The following is a 22,939-nucleotide window of genomic DNA, read 5'->3' as shown; positions in this document are numbered from 1 at the left end:
CTAATAACCGCTTACGCGCCCAAAAATTAGAGTTATAGTGACAAAAGAAAGAATACACATAAGAACAATATCATTGCAATATAAGGTGTGGGATGCGTCACCAATAGCCTCTCCCACACAAATGTCAACCTCTCCGGCACGTGGTATCCCCTGCTACGCTAACGAGGCTCTGGCGACCGAGTTTCTCCCGGGATAAGGAGAACCCTCTACTAAGCCAACGACCTTCTAGAGGGCGGATGAGCTGGTAGAGCAAGGGCACCCTCTTGTCCTTGGAGTGAGAAATCACTCCTAAAGACGGAAGAATCACCAAGGGTGGTCAACGGCATAGGATGCTGAAGGCAACGGGAAACCACAGCATTAAAGATCCAATGGATATCCCCAGGAAAACTCATCATGGCAGGGTTCAATGTCAAATTATCCGGAGTTTCAACTCCCCCATTCGGATCTCCGGGGGGGAGAGCCTTGAACAATGCCACAAGTAAATACAAAAATAATGCAACAATAGCAACTTGGAATGTAAGATCATTATACCAACCAGGCAAAGTAAATAATGTTATACAAGAAATGAAACGCCTAAAAATTAACATTTTGGGTGTAAGTGAAACAAGATGGCCTGACTCAGGAGAAATGACCATTGACAACATGAAAGTATATTACTCGGGAAATTCTGATAGCCAGCACAGGAATGGGGTAGGAATAATTTTAGATGAGTATGCTAGTAAATCTGTCAAAAGCATTTTACCAATCTCAGATAGAGTAATCAGTCTACATTTACAAACGAAACAAACAAATATTAATTTAATCCAAATCTATGCTCCAACAGCCGACAAAGACCAAGAAGAAATAGGAAAATTTTATGAAGAATTAACACAAGCAATAGGAACCTCAAAAAGCAGAGACATTATTATCATCATGGGAGATTTTAATGCCAAAATAGGTGAAGGAAGTGAAGGTGATCTTATTGGACCTTTTGGTTTAGGAAGAAGAAATGAAAGAGGAGATTTGCTGTCACAATTTTGCCAGGAAAACAATCTGTCTATTACAAACACATTTTTTAAACTCCCTAAACGAAGACTTTATACTTGGAAATCACCAAGAGACTGTAATGAAGAAGTTTGCAGAAATCTAATTGATTTCATACTTATAAACAAGAGGTACAAAAATTCTATTCATGGTGTGAAAACATATCCAGGAGCTGATATATTTTCTGATCATAACCTTTTAGTAGCAAAGTTCCATGTGAAACTGCAAGCCATACAAAAGAAACAAAAGAAGGACTATATAAATACAACTATTCTAAGAGACCCCTTGACTAAACAAAAGACTTCTGAAGAGATTAATAAGGAATTAGTTAGGATAAAGAATAATCAATCAGAAGACATTGATGGCAAATGGGAACTTATAAAAGACACATTAAATAATGCATGTAAAAACACAATGGCGACCAAACACGACAACATGAAAAAGAAGTGGATGACAGAGAAGATATTACAGTTGATGGAACAAAGAAGAATACTTAAAAATAGAGATGAAAGTGAGTATAAAAGATTACATGCAGAAATACGAAAAGGAACACGGCGAGCAAAAGAAGAATGGTACAAGGAACAAAGCTCTGAAATTGAGAGTTATGAAACAAGACATAATAGTTTCAACTTACACAAAAAAGTTAAAGATTTAGCTGGACTTAATAAAAAGAAAAGTACAAGTTTATTGTTAGATAAAAATGACAAAATAATTCCTGATGTTAAAGGTAAACTGGACAGGTGGACAGAATATGTCAAAGAACTATTTGAAGATACAAGAAAAGATCAAAAATTTTATGATAACATGATCGGAGAACGAGGACCAAGCATATTGAAAGAAGAAATATTACATGTTATCAACAAATCAAAGACAGGAAAAGCCCCTGGACCGGATAAGATACCAAATGACATCCTGAGACTCATAGGACTAGACCATATAGATATATTTGTACAATTGTTTAATGATATTTATAACTCGGGAATTATTCCTAGGGATTGGTTGGCATCTACCTTTGTTACATTACCCAAAAAGGCTAATGCCAAAACTTGTAATGATCACCGTACAATAAGCTTAGTGAGTCACACCTTAAAGATATTTCTAAAAGTTATACACCAACGAATATACAAAAAAGTAGAAGAAGGTACAAGTGAAACACAATTCGGTTTTAGAAGTTCCCTCGGTACAAAAGAAGCATTGTTTGCTTTTAACATATTAGCGCAACGATGTATGGAGGTTAACCAACCACTATATGTGTGCTTCCTGGATTATAATAAAGCATTTGACAAAGTTCGTCATGATCATCTCATAGAATTGTTAGAAAAGAAAACACTTGATAAGAAAGACATCCGCATTATATATAACCTCTACTACAATCAAACCGCAACCGTGAAGGTAGAAAATGAGTTATCGAATGATATAGAAATAAAGAGGGGTGTGAGACAAGGTTGCGTTCTCTCACCCTTATTGTTTAATATGTATTCAGAAGACATAATCCAGGCAGCTCTATCAGATGAAATAGCTGGCATTAAAGTGAATGGGCTAAACATTAACAATGTTAGGTTTGCTGATGACACTGCACTACTAGCTGGAAACCTCAAAGATCTACAATTACTTCTTGACAAAGTCGCAGAAAAAAGTGAAGAATTTGGCTTGACTCTTAACGTAAGCAAGACTAAGTTCATGGTGATATCTAAAACACACCAACAAGAAAATCTTACAATCAATAGGGAAAGAGTCAATCAAGTACGTAAATTTAAATATCTCGGAACAATTGTAAATGAGGAGATTGAAAGCTCAGAAGAAATTAAATCGAGAATAGGACAGGCCAGAAGTATCTTTAATAAGATGAAAAATGCATTCTGTTCGAGAGACATTTGTTTAAACACAAAAATGAGGTTGCTAAGATGCTATGTATTCTCAAAATTATTATACGGAATGGAAGCGTGGACATTGAAAAAGAAGGACATGAACAGTTTAGAAGCTTTTGAAATGTGGGCATATAGAAGAATACTTAGAATTAGTTGGGTGTCGAGGATTACCAATCAAGATGTCCTAAGAAGAATGGGAAAGGAAAAAGAATTAATTAAAATTATTAAAGTAAGGAAGCTACAATATTTAGGCCATGTTATTAGGGGAGTAAATTACAAAATATTGCAAATAATACTAGAAGGGAAAATTTGTGGGAAGAGAACGAGGGGTAGAAGACGGACATCCTGGATTGACAATTTAAAAAATTGGTACAACTGTTCAACGTCAGAACTCCTTAGATCAGCCAAATCAAGATCAGAAATTGCCATGATGACAGCCAACCTTCTTAGAGGAGATGGCACATGAAGAAGAAGAATATACATATCGATGTACCGAAGTACCTCTACATTAATGAAATCAAATCTGAATGTTGTCACAGAAATATGTTAACTATTTTACAGAAACACAGTAGAATATTGCTGGTATCGAGAGGTTGAGTTGAGGTGCCGTAATGGTCGCGTAATTCAAGTACCATTCCACCTACTAGAACAACAGTTGACATCTTCATAAATTCTGTTACGTACTATTCGACTTCTAGTTCTGACCATTTGCGGAAAATGCTTAACCTGACTAGTCCTAGCTTCAGACATTGGCTAATGCAGAAAACCTAGGTATGAAGGACTCACTGAAACCAATTAGTCGGTATTAAAGAATACTTTTTCGTCCAGTGGGGCCCTGTATTCACTATATAGATTCTGATACTTTTGTTGTTCCTCTCAGTGTCATCAGTGAAAAGGAAAATAGATTATTATAGGAACCTGATCTGTATACTGTGCATTAAAATTCTGTGCTGCTGCGTAAACGGCATTGGTCATTATATTCTTCACATACAACAGAATATCAGTATCTGTCCTAGGGATGACAAGTTTCATAAAACCTCAGAACAGGAAAATGTGGGGTTTCGACTATGACATCTCAATCAACAATAGTTCTTATACCTTTTCTATTTATTTATTTTTTATCTTCGTCACACTTTACAGACCAGCCAGCTCTTTTCACAACGTCTTTTTCGATTTCATCTCCATCTGTATTGTAAGTACAAATTCGTTCAACATATAAACTGTTAAATAGTGTATTCCCTAAATTAAAAGCTTCCATTTAATTCTTATATCTTGAAACTTAATACTGTCCTCTTTCATTGAAATAACATGTAGTAATAAAATTTTAGATAGGAATGTCAAAACCTATAGCAAATGCTTTAAATGAAACAAACTAAAAATCATATAATTTACGCTACTGGCCATTACAATTGCTACACCAAGAGGAAATGCAGATGATAAACGGGTATTCATTGGACAAGTATATGATACTAGAACTGACATGTGATTACATTTTCACGCAATGTGGGTGCATAGATCCTGAGAAATCAGTACCCAGGACAACTACCTCTGGCCGTAATAACGGCCTTGATACGCCTGGGCATTGAGTCAAACTGAGCTTGGATGGCGTGTACAGATACAGCTGCCCATGCAGCTTCAACACGATACCACAGTTCATCAAGAGCAGTGACTGGCGTCGTGTGATGAGCCAGTTGCTCGGCCACCATTGACCAGACGTTTTCAATTGGTGATAGATCTGGAGAATGTGCTGGCCAGGGCAGCAGTCGAACATTTTCTGTATCCACAAAGGCCCGTACAGGACCTGCAACATGTGGTAATGCATTATCCTGCTGAAATGTAGGGTTTCGCAGGGATCGAATGAAGGGTAGAGCCACGGGTCGTAACACATCTGAAATGTAACGTCCACTGTTCAAAGTGCCGTCAACGCGAACAAGAGGTGACCGAAACGTGTAACCAATGGCACCCCATACCATCACGCCAGGTGATACGCCAGTATGGCGATGACGAATACACGCTTCCAATACGCGTTCACAGCGCTGTCGCGAAACACGAATGCGACCATCATGATGCTTTTACAGAACTTGGATTCATCCGAAAAAAGGACGTTTTGCCATTCGTGCACCTAGGTTCGTCGTTGAGTACACCATCGCAGGCGCTCCTATCTGTGATGCAGCGTCAAGGGGAACCGCAGCCACGGTCTCCGAGTTGATAGTCCGTGGTGCTGCAAACGTCGTCGAACTGGCTGCACGATCCGTTACAGCCGTGCCGATCAGATGCCTGTCATCTCGACTGCTAGTGATACGAGGCGGGGACTGATGACCATAGATGTTAAGTCCCATAGTGCTCAGAGCCATTTTTGATATGAGGCCGTTGGGATCCAGCACGGCGTTCCGTATTACCCTCCTGAACCCACCGATTCTATATTCTGCTAACAGTCATTGGATCTCGACCAACGCGAGCAGCAATGTCGCGATACGATAAACCGCAATCGCGATAGGCTACAATCCGACAATCGGAAACATGATGGTACGCATTTCTCCTTCTTACACGAGGCATCACAACAACATTTCACCAGGCAACGCCGGTCAACTGTGTATGAGAAATCGGTTGGAAACTTTCCTCATGTCAGCACGTTGTAGGTGTCACCACCGTCGTCAGCCTTGTGTGAATGCTCTGAAAAGCTAATCATTTGCATGTCACAGCATCTTCTTCCTGTCGGTTAAATTTCGCGTCTATAGTACGTCATCTTCGTGGTGTAGCAATTTTAATGGCCAGTAGTGTACTTTTGGAAGACTTGATACTCTTCCAGAGAACCTCAGTATCTCTGAATATGTTTGACACAGTTGCTGTGTTGCCTATGGTAAACAAACGTTGGCTGTTATCACGTAATACTGTTTAGCTGTAACAAGCTAAAACCTCACAAACAAATAAATACATAAATAAATAAAACTCTTGTGCTACTGCTGCTAAGAATCGTGTATAGTCGCCCTCTTCCTTCATAGTGAGCCAAAGTCTATTGAGTAATGTTATCGTTTTTTCCCCAATTACGCCTTCATCAACGAGCTTCTCCACTAATTTTTAATTATTGCTGATTTTTTACCTTTCTGCAAATCCAAGTATTTTTAACGATTGAATGGATACAGAAAAGTAGTACCTCTTCTCTAAGCAAATGAAATATTACATATACTGTTGCAAATTAATTTGGTCGTCTGGTTTCTACTTGCAGCTTTTCCTTAAAATGACATAGAATTATACTTTTTCACAAAAAATAAGTTAGGGACATCTTCTGAATCTGATTAGTTAACAAAAAAATAACACCTTTGCTAATGCTGGTCACAAGAGAAAGTTTTCTTTTCACCCCCACTCAGATTTAGTGGTAAGATGGCCCAGTGTATAGCCCGTCAAAAACCGAACACAGATCAAGCATCAAAACAAGAAGGTATACTGAAATGTGAAAAAAAAATATAGAAACAGCGAACGGCTCAAGCTTAAGGAGTCCAGCATCGAAGGAGAAGGAAAACCAAAAGTAGCGTGGGTTCTTTTTTTTTAAAGAAAGGAAATAAAATGAAAGAAAGTGGTCGTGGTACTGGACTGCAGATGGGACGAGCCGTGTTCAAAACTCTCTGATGTCAATTTTATTTCATAAAATAATGAACTATCCAATCTGGCTTTGAAATGTTTATCCTCTTTCTGTAGTCTTTGCTGTTGTCATACTATACATTGGATATACACTACTGGATACTAAAATTGCTACACCACGAAGATGACGTGCTACAGACGCGAAATTTAACCGACAGGAAGAAGATGCTGTGATATGCAAATGATTAACTTTTCAGAGCATTCACACAAGGTTGGCGCCGGTGGCGACACCTACAATGTGCTGACATGAGGAAAGTTTCCAACCGATTTCTCACACACAAACAGCAGTTGACCGGCGTTGCCTGGTGAAACGTTGTTGTGATGCCTCGTGTAAGGAGGAGAAACGCGTACCATCACGTTTCCGACTTTGATAAAGGTCGGATTGTAGCCTATCGCGACTGCGGTTTATCGTATCGCGACATTGCTGCTCGCGTTGGTCGAGATCCAATGACTGTTAGCAGAATATGGAATCGGTGGGTTCAGGAGGGTAATACGGAACGCCGTGCTGGATCCCAACTGCCTCGTATCACTAGCAGTCGAGATGACAGGCATCTTATCCGCATGGCTGTAACGTATCGTGCAGCCACGTCTCGATCCCTGAGTCAACAGATGAGGACGTTTGCAAGATAACAACCATCTGCACGAAAAGCGACAAAGTTTGCAGCAGCATGGACTATCAGCTCGGAGACCATGACTACGGTTACCCTTGACACTGCATCACAGACAGGAGCGCCTGCGATGGTGTACTCAACGACGAACCTGGGTGCACGAATGGCAAAACGTCATTCTTCGGATGAATCCAGGTTCTGTTTACAGCATCATGATGGTCGCATTATTGTTTCGCGTCGTCGCGGTGAATGCACATTGGAAGCGTGTATTCGTCATCGCCATACTGGCGTATCACCCGGCGTGATGGTATGGGGTGCCATTGATTACACGTTTCGGTCACCTCTAGTTCGCATTGACGGCACTTTGAACAGTGGACGTTACATTTAAGATGTGTTACGACCCGTGGCTCTACCCTTCATCCGATCGCTGCGAAACACTGCATTTTAGCAGGATAATGCACGACCGCATGTTGCAGGTCCTGTACGGGCCTTTCTGGATACAGAAAATGTTCGACTGCTGCCCTGGCCAGCACATTCTCCAGATCTCTCACCAATTGAAAATGTCTGGTCAATGGTGGCCGAGCAACTGGCTCGTCACAATACGCCAGTCGCTACTCTTGATGAATTGTGGTATCGTGTTGAAGCTGCACGGGCAGCTGTACCCGTACACGCCATCAAAGCTCTGTTTGACTCAATGCCCAGGCGTATCAAGGCCGTTATTACGGCCGGAGGTGGTTGTTCTGGGTACTGATTTGTCGGAATCTATGCACCCAAATTGCGTGAAAATGTAATCGCATGTCAGTTCTAGTGTAATATATTTGTCCAACGAATACCCGTTTATCATCTGCATTTCTTCTTGGTGTAGCAATTTTAATGGCCAGTAGTGTAACAATTTCTCGAGAAGCAATGAACACAATTTCCTCATTCCTGGCTCAAAAATATATACATCTAGCTCTCCCTCCCCCTCTGTCTGTCTCTCTATGTCTGCCTTCCTCGCTCTCTCTCTCTCCACTCTCGCCCCCTCCACTCCCTCCCACCCAACTCCGTATGCACTGGCTGTTGCTTAATAGGCAATTTCAGTTACGGATAACTAAAATAACATGAAGTTGAAATTGTAAGAAGCGTGAACAACAACAGAGGTGGTAAACTGAAACGATTATTAAGTCACTCTGTACGTAAATAAGAATGTCAATTTTGCTGCTGCTTATGCAAGTATGGCACACTAAAATTGATAACTGTCACACTTCTAGGCCATTTATTAATTTGTTTTATTTCGAAAGTTATGTAAATGAAAATAACATAAATGTAAACCTCCATCACACCTCTGTAACATAGAATAATATGCACAATTTTATTCATGTAGTATTGTAATGAACTTGTTAAACAGTTTGAAAAAGGAAGCGCAAATGTAGAAGTTTGGCACCAATGCCGAAGGCGAAAGTCGTGTTGTCAAATGCTGGTAGTATGTAACCAGATTTTATTTCTCTCATTTTCTTAGCTTTATATCGTTAATCCCGGCTGAGGTGTAGTTTACCTCGTTAAATCTAACAACTGTGTCTTTCTATCACTGTTGGGTGAAAATTGAAAAAGCCCAGTATATCCACATAGCTCTTGAAAATGAACCTGTAGTTCCGAAATGCGTTGGAGAGCAATTAGAAAATAAAATTTGTGACTAACGACTGAATATTATTACTGCACAACCTCACTAACGCGTCTGGTGGTCCCGCTACCGGCTTTGTCTGACCATCCCATTTCCAGTGTTAGTTTGGACTAGTCAGCGACTCTTCGTCTGCAACATGAATCGGTATAGGCAGGCAGTTTACCGGTGATAGGCGCTGTGATTCAATCAATTTTAGTATGAAATAACTTATTTATATCTCCATCAATAACTGTTATTGTGCTTACCCTTGTTTTATTAATTAATGACAGTATCCTTCTTACATATTAAATTGTGTAAAACTAAATTATGGCATCAAGTAAACGAAAACATGTGACGCTGTCTTTGACGGAGAAACTGAAAGTAATCGTAAAGTTAGGCGTAGGTGAGTCTCTTCAAAACATTAGAAAAATTATGAAAACCCTTGAAAGTCATACAAGGTCGACTGACTGTAACAAAGAACTGAAAGTGTGCAAGACTGAAGAATCATAAAAGTGGAACTCTAGACAGTGCTTTGTGGGTGTGGTTTGAGCAGGAGAGAAGGAAAAATTCCGCCATTCGGATCGATGACAAAAGGAAAGGCACTGATTTTGTACGAAAAATTAGATGGAGACAAGGAAAATGAAAAGTTTACAGCAAGTGAGAACTGGTCGAATCGATGAAAAAAAAACGACATGTCATTCGATATACAATTAATTCCAGCGAGAAGCTGTCTGCTGGAGAAACAGATGCAAATGAATTTGTTCCGGAATTTGACAATACAGTTTAAGAGCTTAAGATATTCACTGATCAAGTGTATAATGTTCATGAGTCCGACTGAAACTACAAAATGCTCCCTTACAACAACTCTTACAGCACAAAATGAGTCAGTTGTGCCTCAGTGCAGTACTATAATAAAGGAATGTAGAGTTATCAAACATCCACGCACAATAACATTATCTTACCGAAAGAAACAGACGTATTTTACAGTACAGACACTACTGTACATTACACTTTCGTGTAAGATTTTTTAGTGCATCGATGTTTTCTTTTCATTTTTACTGTTTCAACATGACGCAATATTTCAGACAGTATTTCCAGGTGAAAATTGAAGTTGTACCATAAGGTATTGTGAAGTTCCTGGTCAATAAGTGTTCGAGTCCTCCCTCGGGCATGGGTGTGTGCGTGTGTTGTTCCTGGCATGTTAGCTTAAGTAATGCGTGCGTCTAGGGACCGATGACCTCAGCAGTTTGGTCCCTTAGGAATTCACACACATTTGAACATCGACAATCTGGCGATTTTTCCATTCCGACTACGCTACCAGTCCCGTAGTGAACGGATTAGCGATGTTCTACTGTAGTTACTAATCCCTAACCTTGTAGTTATAAACCGTTTTGTAGCGTCCATTTTCAGTGATTTGTTGTTCTTAGTTGTGGATAGCTACGGCAACAGTGAATCGGTACTTCGCCTACAAAAGTTTGTGATCGTTTGTTGCTAAGCCGTCACACAGGTTGGCAACGGATGACCAGACTGCACAAGTTCTCGTAAAAGGATTGTAGTACTTCTATATAGTCTTTGGCATTCAAAGAAAGGATGAAATGCGTTCTCTTGTGAGTCTAATATTGATTATATAACTTATCAATAATTACTTTTTCTCAACTAGTAGCATTAATCTGGTGGAAGCGACAAGTTCTTCACATAGTCCACCAACTACACACATATGTTGTGCTTTGTCTCGTACATTGCTGATGGTAAACAAGAGGCATATACTGGGTGATCAAAAAGTCAGTATAAATTTGAAAACTGAATAAACCACGGAATAATGTAGATAGAGAGGTACAAATTGACACACATGCTGGAATGACATGGGGTTTTATTAGAACTAAAAAACACAAAAGTTTAAAAAATGTCCGTCAGATTGCGCTTCATCTGATCAGAATAGCAATAATTAGCATAACAAAGTAAGACAAAGCAGAGATGATGTTCTTTACAGGAAATGCTCAATATGTCCACCATCACTCCTCAACAATAGCTGTAGTCGAGGAATAATGTTCTGAACAGCACTGTAAAGCATGTCCAGGGTTATGGTGGGGCATTGGCGTCGGATGTTGTCTTTCAGCATCCCTAGAGATGTCGGTCGATCATGATACACTTGCGACTTCAGGTAACCCCAAAGCCAATAACCGCACGGACTAAGGTCTGACCTGGGAGGCCAAGCATGACGAAAGTGGTGGCTGAGCACACGATCATCACCAAACGACGCGCGCAAGAGATCTTTCACGCGCCATCTGTCGGACGTTTTGTGAACTTTGTATTTTTTTTTTATTCTAATAAAACCCCATGTCATTCCAAGCATGTGTGTCAATTTTTACCTGTCTATCTACATTATTCCGTGGTTTATTAAGTTTTCAAATTTATACTGACTTTTTGATCACCCTGTACTTAACAAATGCTAAATATCTCAAGGAAATGTCTTCTCCAACTTGTAGATAGCATCTGCAATCGTCCAGAAATTGGTTAGAAAGAGATAAATGAATTATTGGCAGCACGACACTGCAGTAACTACACAATGCTGTATGTGTTATTACATAGACAATATATACTCTTATTATTGTTATCATTATTATTATTAGACTGGTTAGACACAAGGCTTTAACAGCCTGAAGTCGTCCAATTTGTGCCAGTTCAGAAATAAGGGGTCCAACAGTCGAGTGGTTCACAGACAGTAAGTATAGTGCACACATTTGAACCTGTTTAATTTTAAATGGCGTATGCACGTCAAACACCTACCACAATGGAGGGGAAGTATATTTAGTAGCAAGTGTCTACGCTCACTGTGGATTTTAGCTTTCTTATCTGAGAAGAGTCGTCATTCATTCTACCCGCCTCCCCTCCCCCCCCCCCCCCACACACCAACACACACACACACACACACACACAAACTAAACATCAGCAAGACCTTGCCTAAGCAGCCTACAGATTCCTTACCTGTGCTCCAACAGTTTGATTTCTCCCAAGCTAGATTAACGGAAAGCCTTCCTCACGCATCGATTCCTCCACATCGGCAATTACAATGGCACTGTCAGCCAAACACGTGCTAAAATTTTTAACTACAGTTAGAGCAGGGGTCTCCAAATTGTTAGTCCGCGGGCCACATTGACTCCTCCACGAAGTCATAAGGGCCAAGATCTACCTAGTGGGATTAAAGCACCCTAGCACGCCATGATCACCGTAATGTAAGGCTAATGGAAAGATGAAATCGCAAAAATCTGTGGGAATAGCTAGCACTGAAACGAACGACGATTTTTATTTAATTACGTAATTTTGATAGGTGGACATCATACCTGATCGAAATTCTGGCGTATTTTATTCTGGCGAATTTAGCCGACAAAAAAAGTATGTCACTGCACATTCTTCACGAAAGTGTCCTGCAGAGTTAACAGAAAACTCAAAATCATTGTTAGGAACACTATAACTGCAAGACAACGTAATCAAAAGAATGTGAAACCTTACTTAAGAAGCATCTTCCACAATGATTGATTACTAATGCTAGTCGCCGAAGTGGCGTCCATTTGAAAGGCTTGCACCAGACTCGTGAGTAGACTAAAATGCAAAGAATTCTTTTACTTAAAATGTTTTCGCCAAACTAGTCTGTTAACCGTTCTTTTTTTTTCACTATCACATGGAGAATGGTCTGTCTGTTTATTGTGGATAGCCACAAGTTTAACCATGACCTTCCGCTTTGTCAAGATAGAGCTCCGACAATGCCGCGGTGTATTGGTCGCGATAGGCCTCGAAACTCAATTGTTGGCAGTGTAGGTACCAACCTCAAATATTTGGCGGGCCAGATACCGGGGATGTCCGACCAGCTAACGCGGGCCGGTTTATGCCCGCGGGCCGTAGTTTGGAGACCCCTGATTAGTGCATATTAAGAGTCACTGGGTAAGAAATGTGGACAGAAATTTTGTTGCCCGCGAGCAGAAACGAAGTGCTTCTATGAGGGTCGTTCAATAAATAATGCGACATTTTTTTCTAAAGCAGGTTGGTTTTATTCAGTATCCCAATACATCACATTATTCCCCACTTTTTTGGCTACAAAAACCTATTTTTCACGTAATCTCTGGTCGACGCGACGGCCCTACGCCGCCTTACTGGGAGAGTCTGTACGCCCGCGTGGTACCACTCTACTGGTCGACGACGGAGCCAACGTTTTGCTGCATCAAGAACTTTCCCATTTCACGTACTGCTTCCCGCACAGACCATCCTACATTGGATCAAACAGTTGGAAGCTGGAAGGCGAGAAATCTGGACTGTAGGGTGGACGATGAAGAACGGCCTAATTAAGTTTTGTGAGCTCCTCTCCAGCGTGCACATTTGTGCGAAGTCTTGCGTTGGCATGGCATCTTCGTGGCGAAGAACCAGCAGAAGTCGTTTCTTTAATCTCCTGATGGAAGCACAATACACTTCAGACTCGATCGTTGCACCATGAGGGGACATGTCAAACAGAATAAGACCTTTAGAATCTCAGAAGACCGTCGCCATGACATCATCGGCTGAGGTGTGTAGCTCTGAACATTTTCTTCAGAGGGAGACATGGAGCGGCGCCAATTTATGGACTGCCGTTTTCTTTCCGGTTCGAAGTGGTGAATCGATGTTTGATCGCCTGTGAGGATGTTCGACAAAAAATTATCTCTATCGGGGCCATTAAAATTGCTACACCACGAAGATGACGTGCTACGGACGCGAAATTTAACTGACAGGAAGAAGAAGATGCTGTGATATGCAAATGATTAGGTTTTCAGAGTGTTCACACAAGCTTGGCGCCGGTGGCGACACCTACGACGTGCTGACATGGGGAAAGTTTGCAACCGATTTTTCTCTGCCGCGTGATGACTGGGTGTTGTGTGATGTCCTTAGGTTTGTTAGGTTTAAGTAGTTCTAAGTTCTAGGGGACTGATGACCATAGATGTTAAGTCCCATAGTGCTCAGAGCCATTTGAACCATTTTTTGAACCAACTGATTTCTCATACACAAACAGCATTGACCGGCGTTGCCTGGTGAAACGTTGTTGTGATGCCTCGTGTAAGGAGGAGAAATGCGTACCATCACGTTTCCGACTTTGATAAAGGCCGGATTGTAGCCTATCGCGATTGCAGTTTATCGTATCACGACATTGCTGCTCGCGTTGGTCGAGATCCAATGACTGTTAGCAGAATATGGAATCGGTGGGCTGAGGAGAGTAATATGTATGGAACGCCGTGCTGGATCCCAACGGCCTCGTATCACTTGCAGTCGAGATGACAGGCATCTTATCCGCATGGCTGTAACGGATCGTGCAGCCACGTCTCGATCCCTGAGTCAACAGATGGGGACGTTTGCAAGACAACAACCATCTGCACGAACAGTTCGACGACCTTTACAGCTGCTCGGAGACCACGGCTGCGGTTACCCTTGACGCTGCATCACAGACAGGAGCGCCTGCGATGGTGTACTCAACGACGAACCTGGGTGCACGAATGGCAAAACGTCCTTTTTTCGGATGAATCCAGGTTCTGTTTACAGCATCGTGATGGTCGCATTCGTGTTTGGCGACATCGCGGTGAACGCACATTGGAAGCGTATATTCGTCGTCACCATACTGGTGTATCACCCGGCATGATGGTATGGGGTGACATTGTTTACACGTCTCGGTCACCTCTTGTTCGCATTGACGGCACTTTGAACAGTGGACGTTACATTTCAGATGTGTTACGACCCGTGGCTCTACCCTTCATTCGATCCCTGCGAAACCCTACATTTCAGCAGGATAATGCATTACCACATGTTGCAGGTCCTGTACGGGCCTTTCTGGATACAGAAAATGTTCGACTGCTGCCCTGGCCAGCACATTCTCCAGATCTCTCACCAATTGAAAACGTCTGGTCAACGGTGGCCGAGCAACTGGCTCGTCACAATACACCAGTCACTACTCTTGATGGACTATGGTATCGTGTTGAAGCTGCATGGGCAGCTGTACCTGTACACGCCATCTAAGATCTGTTTGACTCAATGCCCAGGCGTATCGAGGCCGTTATTACGGTCAGAGGTGGCTGTTCCGGGTACTGATTTCTCAGGATCTATGCACCCAAATTGCGTGAAAATGTACTCACATGTCAGTTTTAGAATAATATATTTGTCCAATGAATACCCGTTTATCATCTGCATTTCTTTTTGGTGTAGCAATTTTAATCGTCAGTAGTGTATTTATGGTTTCTGTTAGACTGACAGGAACCCAGCAGGCACATGCCTTTGAGAGCCCCGACTGGTAGATAAGTGTGTCACTACTACCAACAGGGACGTTCAATTGTGCAGCGAAGTGTTTTATTGTGATCCATCGATCACCTCCAGTGAGAGTGTCCGCACGTCTCAGCATTGCAGGAGTCAAGGCTGTGTGCGGGCGGCCGGCACGTGGAGGATCGGCCAGGTTTTCACGCCTCGCCCAGCGATTCACGTTGCTTTTGTTCACTGCCAGGTCTCCATATTCATACCACATGTACCTGTGAATATCTGCGATGCTATGGTTTTCCGCCAAATGAAACTCAATGACAGCTCTCTGCAGACGCTATTTCGAAGGCTGCGTGTAGCGCCACCACGATCGGAACTTCATGGAACTATAGTGGCTGAAGCGAGAATATTCCACAACAAATTCCACATTTTGTCAACCGAAACTGGCCGAGACAAAAAAAAGTGTTGCACTGCTTTTTGAAGGCGACCGGCAGTATCGCAAGTTCCGCCGTCATGATACTCACCTTTGCTGGTAACTTGAATAGCCCAGACTTCTGAAAACATGATATACAATACATGCTTCCGACAGGGTCACTGGTTTTGGATCCGTCATTATATTTAAATATTTTGCCTCCGGATACTGCCTTAAAAACTGCGCCAAAGATTATTGCTAATTTGAGCCTCGTGGTCAAAGGCAACGCCAGTTGTTACGTTCGCTTTAGAGAATTTAATTAGGAATGAGACGCTAAAACTATTTATATACACGCTCTAATGATCTTCCTCGAATTTTTTTTAATATCTAAGTATGCTTGAACTAGAAATGAAAGAGTTCTAGCAAATCAATGAAGTACTGTTCGAACCCAACTGTGCTATGATCTTTGACCTAGGTGGAGGAGGAGGTAAATGATTCAGTATCTTTACCTCTGAATTTGTAGAACCATCTTTTATTACCTGAGCGTAACAAAAGAGGTCACTTGACTGATCGATTTCACTAATTTTTCACTTTTCCTTTCCATTTTAATTTCTCCTTTTCTTCCTTCGTTCTCTTTGCCGTCGGGGGTCCCAGGGCTTTGCACGAGGTGCCCCATCCTATTTACGCCCTCCTATATCGCTGGATAATTACCTTTATAAACTGTAGTTGTTTTCCGCACGTTCTCTAACATTGAATAACGAACCCCGAAGTGCCGCATTTTTTAATAATAGAGCATTCCCTGCAGCTGCCCTCGGCGTTGCGTAGCAACAGTTCGAGACGAGGAGCTTGCCGAGCAACATGAATCTATCGGAACCCAGTCGCCGAAACATAAAGAAAACCGTATAGTGAAGTAGGAGCGCGGAGAAACGACAACAGGGAGAAGGTAAGACACAAAAAAACATCAGAGTTCTGCCATTTCGTAGCACCCAAAACACAAATCCATTTTACCTTCCAGCGAACGAACAATACAAATTCTTAGAATTTGATCTTTGACGCTGTAGTTACATTCAGAGAAATACGATTTTGCAAACCACTCATTCGAACTGTGTGTCACTGCCAACGCATGTTCCATGCCGATTGCCGAGGGCACTTCAGCACTCACTAATATTGGGGTAGTACAGAAGGATCAGTGTGGTGTTTTGAAACAACGTTTTCGGTCAAGTATACCATAGAAATTCAAGGATCAAGGGAATGGTCAGAGTCCACCCATCTGCATTAACCCAAGTCGTCCTGTGTGATAACTTGAGTTTACGATGCGAAAAATAAAAGTGGCCTATTATTAAATGTTATCTACGATTGTCTTAGCAACAGCGTAAATATTTACGTGTTTCATTCCGCATTCGGCAAGCTGGAATCTAAGAGCACAACTTGCGAGTGAAACGCTTCGTGATTATAATTGCTACGTTGTTTCATATTATTTGGTTGTTTCCGCAATGCGGCAGTTTGTTGAGGATGAGGTTAGGCAGGAACCTAAGCGCATAGCTCAAATGGCTGCAAGTGAAATGAGTAGTGATCTTTTCCATAATCTCGGTGATTACAAATATTGGCTTTCTTTTTCGAATATGACGCCGTGGAGGCGCGGTGTAATTCTTTTTTTTAATTTTTATTTTATTTTATTTTTTTAGATGGGTCGCGTTGTTGTTAGTGGTGGATCACTCATCATGGTGAATATTTTTGTTTTCGATATAGTTTGTAGTAACGGTCCCTTTTAATGGGATCGAGTCATTGCTAGTAGGGTTTTTTATTTCTTTTTGGTTTTTGAGCTGTTAGTTTGCTATGCAGTTTGTTAGTTTTTTTGGTTGAATGTTTGTCTTTTCGTTCGCTTTGGAGTTGTGTTGAATATTTTGTTGTTTGCAGTACGGACTGTGTGTGTGTGTGTGTGTGTGTGTGTGTGTGTGTGTGTGTGTGTGTGTGCAGCCTTGATTAACTTGGAGTTGTCTGTGGTTAGTAAGTTTGTTTTCATGAGCTTTATCATTTATCGTGAGGTTGTAGTTAGCTTGTGGAAGCGAAATTGTTTGAAAGGAAGGTTCTCGAATTTGTATTAGGTCAGGCAAATATTCGATTCCAGTAGTGTGTTTTATTGATTTTTTGTTCCATTTAACTTGGAGGAAGCTGTGGGTGGTATTTTTCGATTATGTGATTGTTTTATGTGTAGGGGGTGGGGGGGGGGGGGGCACTCTGGTGTTGCTGTCTTTGTTTCAGCTATATAGGTCAAGTGATATATTCGATTCCACTCTTGTGTTTTTGCATTTTTTTCCTTCGGTTTAATCGGGAGTAATTCGTGAACGTAATTTTTCGGACTTTTGGTTGGAATCTTAGATTTATTGTCGATTCCTTAGTTTCTCTCCGCCCAAAACCCCTTAATTTCCGCAGCTGTTGCGTTATTTTCATTTCATTAGCTGCTCGAAATATTCCACGTGTTCTTTTATCTTTGTTTTCGACAGTAGTGACCTATCTTGTACTCGCCATCTTGAAGGATGTAATCGGTCTGTTACTACATGTTATCTCTGGTTGTCTTAGTATCTTGCATAAGAGAGTATAAACATCTCCGGAGTGAGCAGATTTGTGTTCTGCGCATGTAGTCAACACTACATCTACATCTACATCTATACTCCGCGAGCCACCTTACGGTGTGTGGCGGAGGGTACTTATTGTACCACTATCTGATCCCCCCTTCCCTGTTCCATTCACGAATTGTGCGTGGGAAGAACGACTGCTTGTAAGTCTCCGTATTTGCTCTAATTTCTCGGATCTTTTCGTTGTGATCATTACGCGAGGTATATGTGGGCGGTAGTAATATGTTGCCCATCTCTTCCCGGAATGTGCTCTCTCGTAATTTCGATAATAAACCTCTCCGTATTGCGTAACGCCTTTCTTGAAGTGTCCGCCACTGGAGCTTGTTCAGCATCTCCGTAACGCTCTCGCGCTGACTAAATGTCCCCATGACGAATCGCGCTGCTTTTCGCTGGATCATGTCTATCTCTTCTATTAATCCAACCTGGTAAGGGTCCCATACTGATGAGCAATACTCAAGAATCGGACGAACAAGCGTTTTGTAAGCTACTTCTTTCGTCGATGAGTCACATTTTCTTAGAATTCTTCCTATGAATCTCAACCTGGCGCCTGCTTTTCCCACTATTTGTTTTATGTGATCATTCCACTTCAGATCGCTCCGGATAGTAACTCCTAAGTATTTTACGGTCGTTACCGCTTCCAATGATTTACCACCTATGGCATAATCGTACTGGAATGGATTTCTGCCCCTATGTATGCGCATTATATTACATTTATCTACGTTTAGGGAAAGCTGCCAGCTGTCGCACCATGCATTAATCCTCTGCAGGTCCTCCTGGAGTACGTACGAGTCTTCTGATGTTGCTACTTTCTTGTAGACAACCGTGTCATCTGCAAATAGCCTCACGGAGCTACCGATGTTGTCAACTAAGTCATTTATGTATATTGTAAACAATAAAGGTCCTATCACGCTTCCCTGCGGTACTCCCGAAATTACCTCTACATCTGCAGATTTTGAACCGTTAAGAAGGACATGTTGTGTTCTTTCTTCTAGGAAATCCTGAATCCCATCACAAACCTGGTCCGATATTCCGTAAGCTCGTATTTTTTTCACTAAACGTAAGTGCGGAACCGTATCAAATGCCTTCCTGAAGTCCAGGAATACGGCATCAATCTGCTCGCCAGTTCTACGGCACTGTGAATTTCTTGGGCAAATAGGGCGAGCTGAGTTTCACATGATCTCTGTTTGCGGAATCCATGTTGGTTATGATGAAGGAGATTTGTATTATCTAAGAACGTCATAATACGAGAACACAAAACATGTTCCATTATTCTACAACAGATTGACATAAGCGAAATAGGCCTATAATTATTCGCATCTGATTTATGACCCTTCTTGAAAATGGGAACGACCTGCGCTTTCTTCCAGTCGCTAGGTACTTTACGTTCTTCCAGCGATCTACGATAAATTGCTGATAGAAAGGGGGCAAGTTCTTTAGCATAATCACTGTAGAATCTTAAGGGTATCTCGTCTGGTCCGGATGCTTTTCCGCTACTAAGTGATAGCAGTTGTTTTTCAATTCCGATATCGTTTATTTCAATATTTTCCATTTTGGCGTCCGTGCGACGGCTGAAGTCAGGGACCGTGTTACGATTTTCCGCAGTGAAACAGTTTCGGAACACTGAATTCAGTATTTCTGCCTTTCTTCGGTCGTCCTCTGTTTCGGTGCCATCGTGGTCAACGAGTGACTGAATAGGGGATTTAGATCCGCTTACCGATTTTACATATGACCAAAACTTTTTAGGGTTCTTGTTTAGATTGTTTGCCAATGTTTTATGTTCGAATTCGTTGAATGCTTCTCTCATTGCTCTCTTTACGCTCTTTTTCGCTTCGTTCAGCTTTTCCTTATCAGCTATGATTCGACTACTCTTAAACCTATGATGAAGCTTTCTTTGTTTCCGTAGTACCTTTCGTACATGATTGTTATACCACGGTGGATCTTTCCCCTCGCTTTGGACCTTAGTCGGTACGAACTTATCTAAGGCGTACTGGACGATGTTTCTGAATTTTTTCCATTTTTGTTCCACATCCTCTTCCTCAGAAATGAACGTTTGATGGTGGTCACTCAGATATTCTGCGATTTGTGCCCTATCACTCTTGTTAAGCAAATATATTTTCCTTCCTTTCTTGGCATTTCTTATTACACTTGTAGTCATTGATGCAACCACTGACTTATGATCACTGATACCCTCTTCTACATTCACGGAGTCGAAAAGTTCCGGTCTATTTGTTGCTATGAGGTCTAAAACGTTAGCTTCACGAGTTGGTTCTCTAACTATCTGCTCGAAGTAATTCTCGGACAAGGCAGTCAGGATAATGTCACAAGAGTCTCTGTCCCTGGCTCCAGTTCTGATTGTGTGACTATCCCATTCTATACCTGGTAGATTGAAGTCTCCCCCTATTACAATAGTATGATCACGAAACTTCTTCACGACGTTCTGCAGGTTCTCTCTGAGGCGCTCAACTACTACGGTTGCTGATGCAGGTGGTCTATAGAAGCATCCGACTATCATATCTGACCCACCTTTGATACTTAACTTAACCCAGATTATTTCACATTCGCATTCGCTAATAACTTCACTGGATATTATTGAATTCTTTACTGCTATAAATACTCCTCCACCATTGGCGTTTATCCTATCCTTGCGGTATATATTCCATTCTGTGTCTAGGATTTCGTTACTGTTCACTTCCGGTTTTAACCAACTTTCCGTTCCTAATACTATATGCGCACTATTTCCTTCAATAAGAGATACTAATTCAGGAACCTTGCCCTGGATACTCCTGCAGTTTACCAATATTACGTTGACTTTTCCTGTTTTTGGTCTCTGAGGACGGACGTTCTTTATCAACGATGATAATGTCCTCTCTGGTAAGCCGTCAGGTATTTTATCGTTTCGCCCAAGGGGGGGCTCCCTCTAACCTAAAAAACCCCCGTGTGCACGCCACACGTACTCTGCTACCCTAGTAGCTGCTTCCGGTGTGTAGTGCACGCCTGACCTGTCTAGGGGGGCCCTACAGTTCTCCACCCAATAACGGAGGTCGATGAATTTGCAACCATTATAGTCGCAGAGTCGTCTGAGCCTCTGGTTTAGACCCTCCACACGGCTCCAAACCAGAGGACCGCGATCGACTCTGGGCACTATGCTGCAGATATTAAGCTCAGCTTGCACTCCGCGTGCGATGCTGGTTGTCTTCACCAAATCAGCCAGCCGCCGGAAGGAACCAAGGATGGCCTCAGAACCCAAGCGGCAGGCGTCATTCGTTCCGACATGTGCTACTATCTGCAGCCGGTCACACCCAGTGCGTTCAATAGCTGCCGGAAGGGCCTCCTCCACATTACGGACGAGACCCCCGGCAAGCACACCGAGTGCACACTGGCATTCTTCCCCGACCTACCCGCTATTTTCCTAAGGGGCTCCATAACCCGCCTAACGTTGGAGCTCCCTATAACTAATAGGCCCGCCCTCTGTGACTGTCGGGACCTTGCCGGAGAATCGGCCACTGGCCCAACAGGCGAGGCATCCTGTGGTGGCTCGGAAACGATGTCATCACCACTAGGAAGCACCCCGTACCTGTTGGAAAGGGGTAAGGCAGCTGCCACGCGGCCAGATCCCACCTTCGCCTTTCGGCCAGGCACGCGCGAGCCCACCACTGTCCGCCATTCACCCTGGAGTGATGGCTGACCGGTAAGATGCTCACTGCCGGAAGACGCAGCGACATCAGGGGTTCCATGTGATTCCAAGGCCACCGAAGTAGGCATAGGTCTCACCACAGTTGCCCCAACGCCACTACGAGCCGACGCCTGCGCCTCGAGCTCGATGAGCCTAACAGACAAAGCCTCCACCTGCCCCCGAAGAGTGGCCAATTCTCCTTGCGTCCGCTCACAACAACCACAGTCCCTACACATGACTATGTTTACCCTACAAGCGAACGGTGTACTCGCCTTATTAGCAGCAGGAAATCGAAGTGCTCTCTCACTGACGGTCTAACCGGAATTGTCGCGAGGTCTCGGGACGATGCTATATATTTAAGGCAAACTCACATTAACCGTCACGTCACGTCAAAACATTCGGCAGTGCATTTCATATGATGACATTCACAAAGGTCGTCATCGGAGCGTCGTGTCACGTAACTGCCCGACACGTCAAAGCTTCTTGGTATCATCGTATGCTAACATCGTAAGTTAACCTGTTTTCGCCGCGCTCACTCGTGTCTTTGTAGTGGATTTTGTGCTTTTCAGTTTTTGTGATCCTTATTTTATTATTATGCTTTGTTTTCGCGTCTAATTGCAAATGTTCCATGACGACTTGGATTTTTTTCCATTGATTATTCTTAAAAATGCGGCTTCCGATATCTGAAAGCCAAAAATTATTTAGGTTCTAGAGTAATAGAACAGAGCTGACGCCCACATTACATGCAAATAAGAACATAAGTTGACGAAGCAGTTTCTATTGCATAATATTTTTAGTGATGAGATCAGCTTTAAAGAAAGAGCAAAATGTAGTTTTTTACAGCGCTATTAGCCATTAGTTGCATAAGAAAAAAAACATAATGGAGTAGGCTCACAGGATTCAATTAATCGTATTTCTTTATAGCTGTTGTTTGCAAACAAGTAAATATTCGTGTTTTAAAATGCTATTGTCAGCACTTTACCAAACAAAACTGATCAAGAATAAACGTTACGAAGTTTGCTTTGGCCTTTAATATACATTCGTCATCAATTCTGATACTATACATGGTCTTTATGTATCACAGATAGCGACTCATATCCTCACTTTCGCCGTTCGGTACTGGGCTAAGGGAACTGACTTGATGAGACGTGATGGACAGTGTGAACAAACAATAACGTGA

This window comes from Schistocerca piceifrons, chromosome 9 (assembly GCF_021461385.2).
Source record: "Schistocerca piceifrons isolate TAMUIC-IGC-003096 chromosome 9, iqSchPice1.1, whole genome shotgun sequence".
Taxonomy (NCBI): domain Eukaryota; kingdom Metazoa; phylum Arthropoda; class Insecta; order Orthoptera; family Acrididae; genus Schistocerca; species Schistocerca piceifrons.
This window is presented reverse-complemented; position numbering follows the sequence as displayed.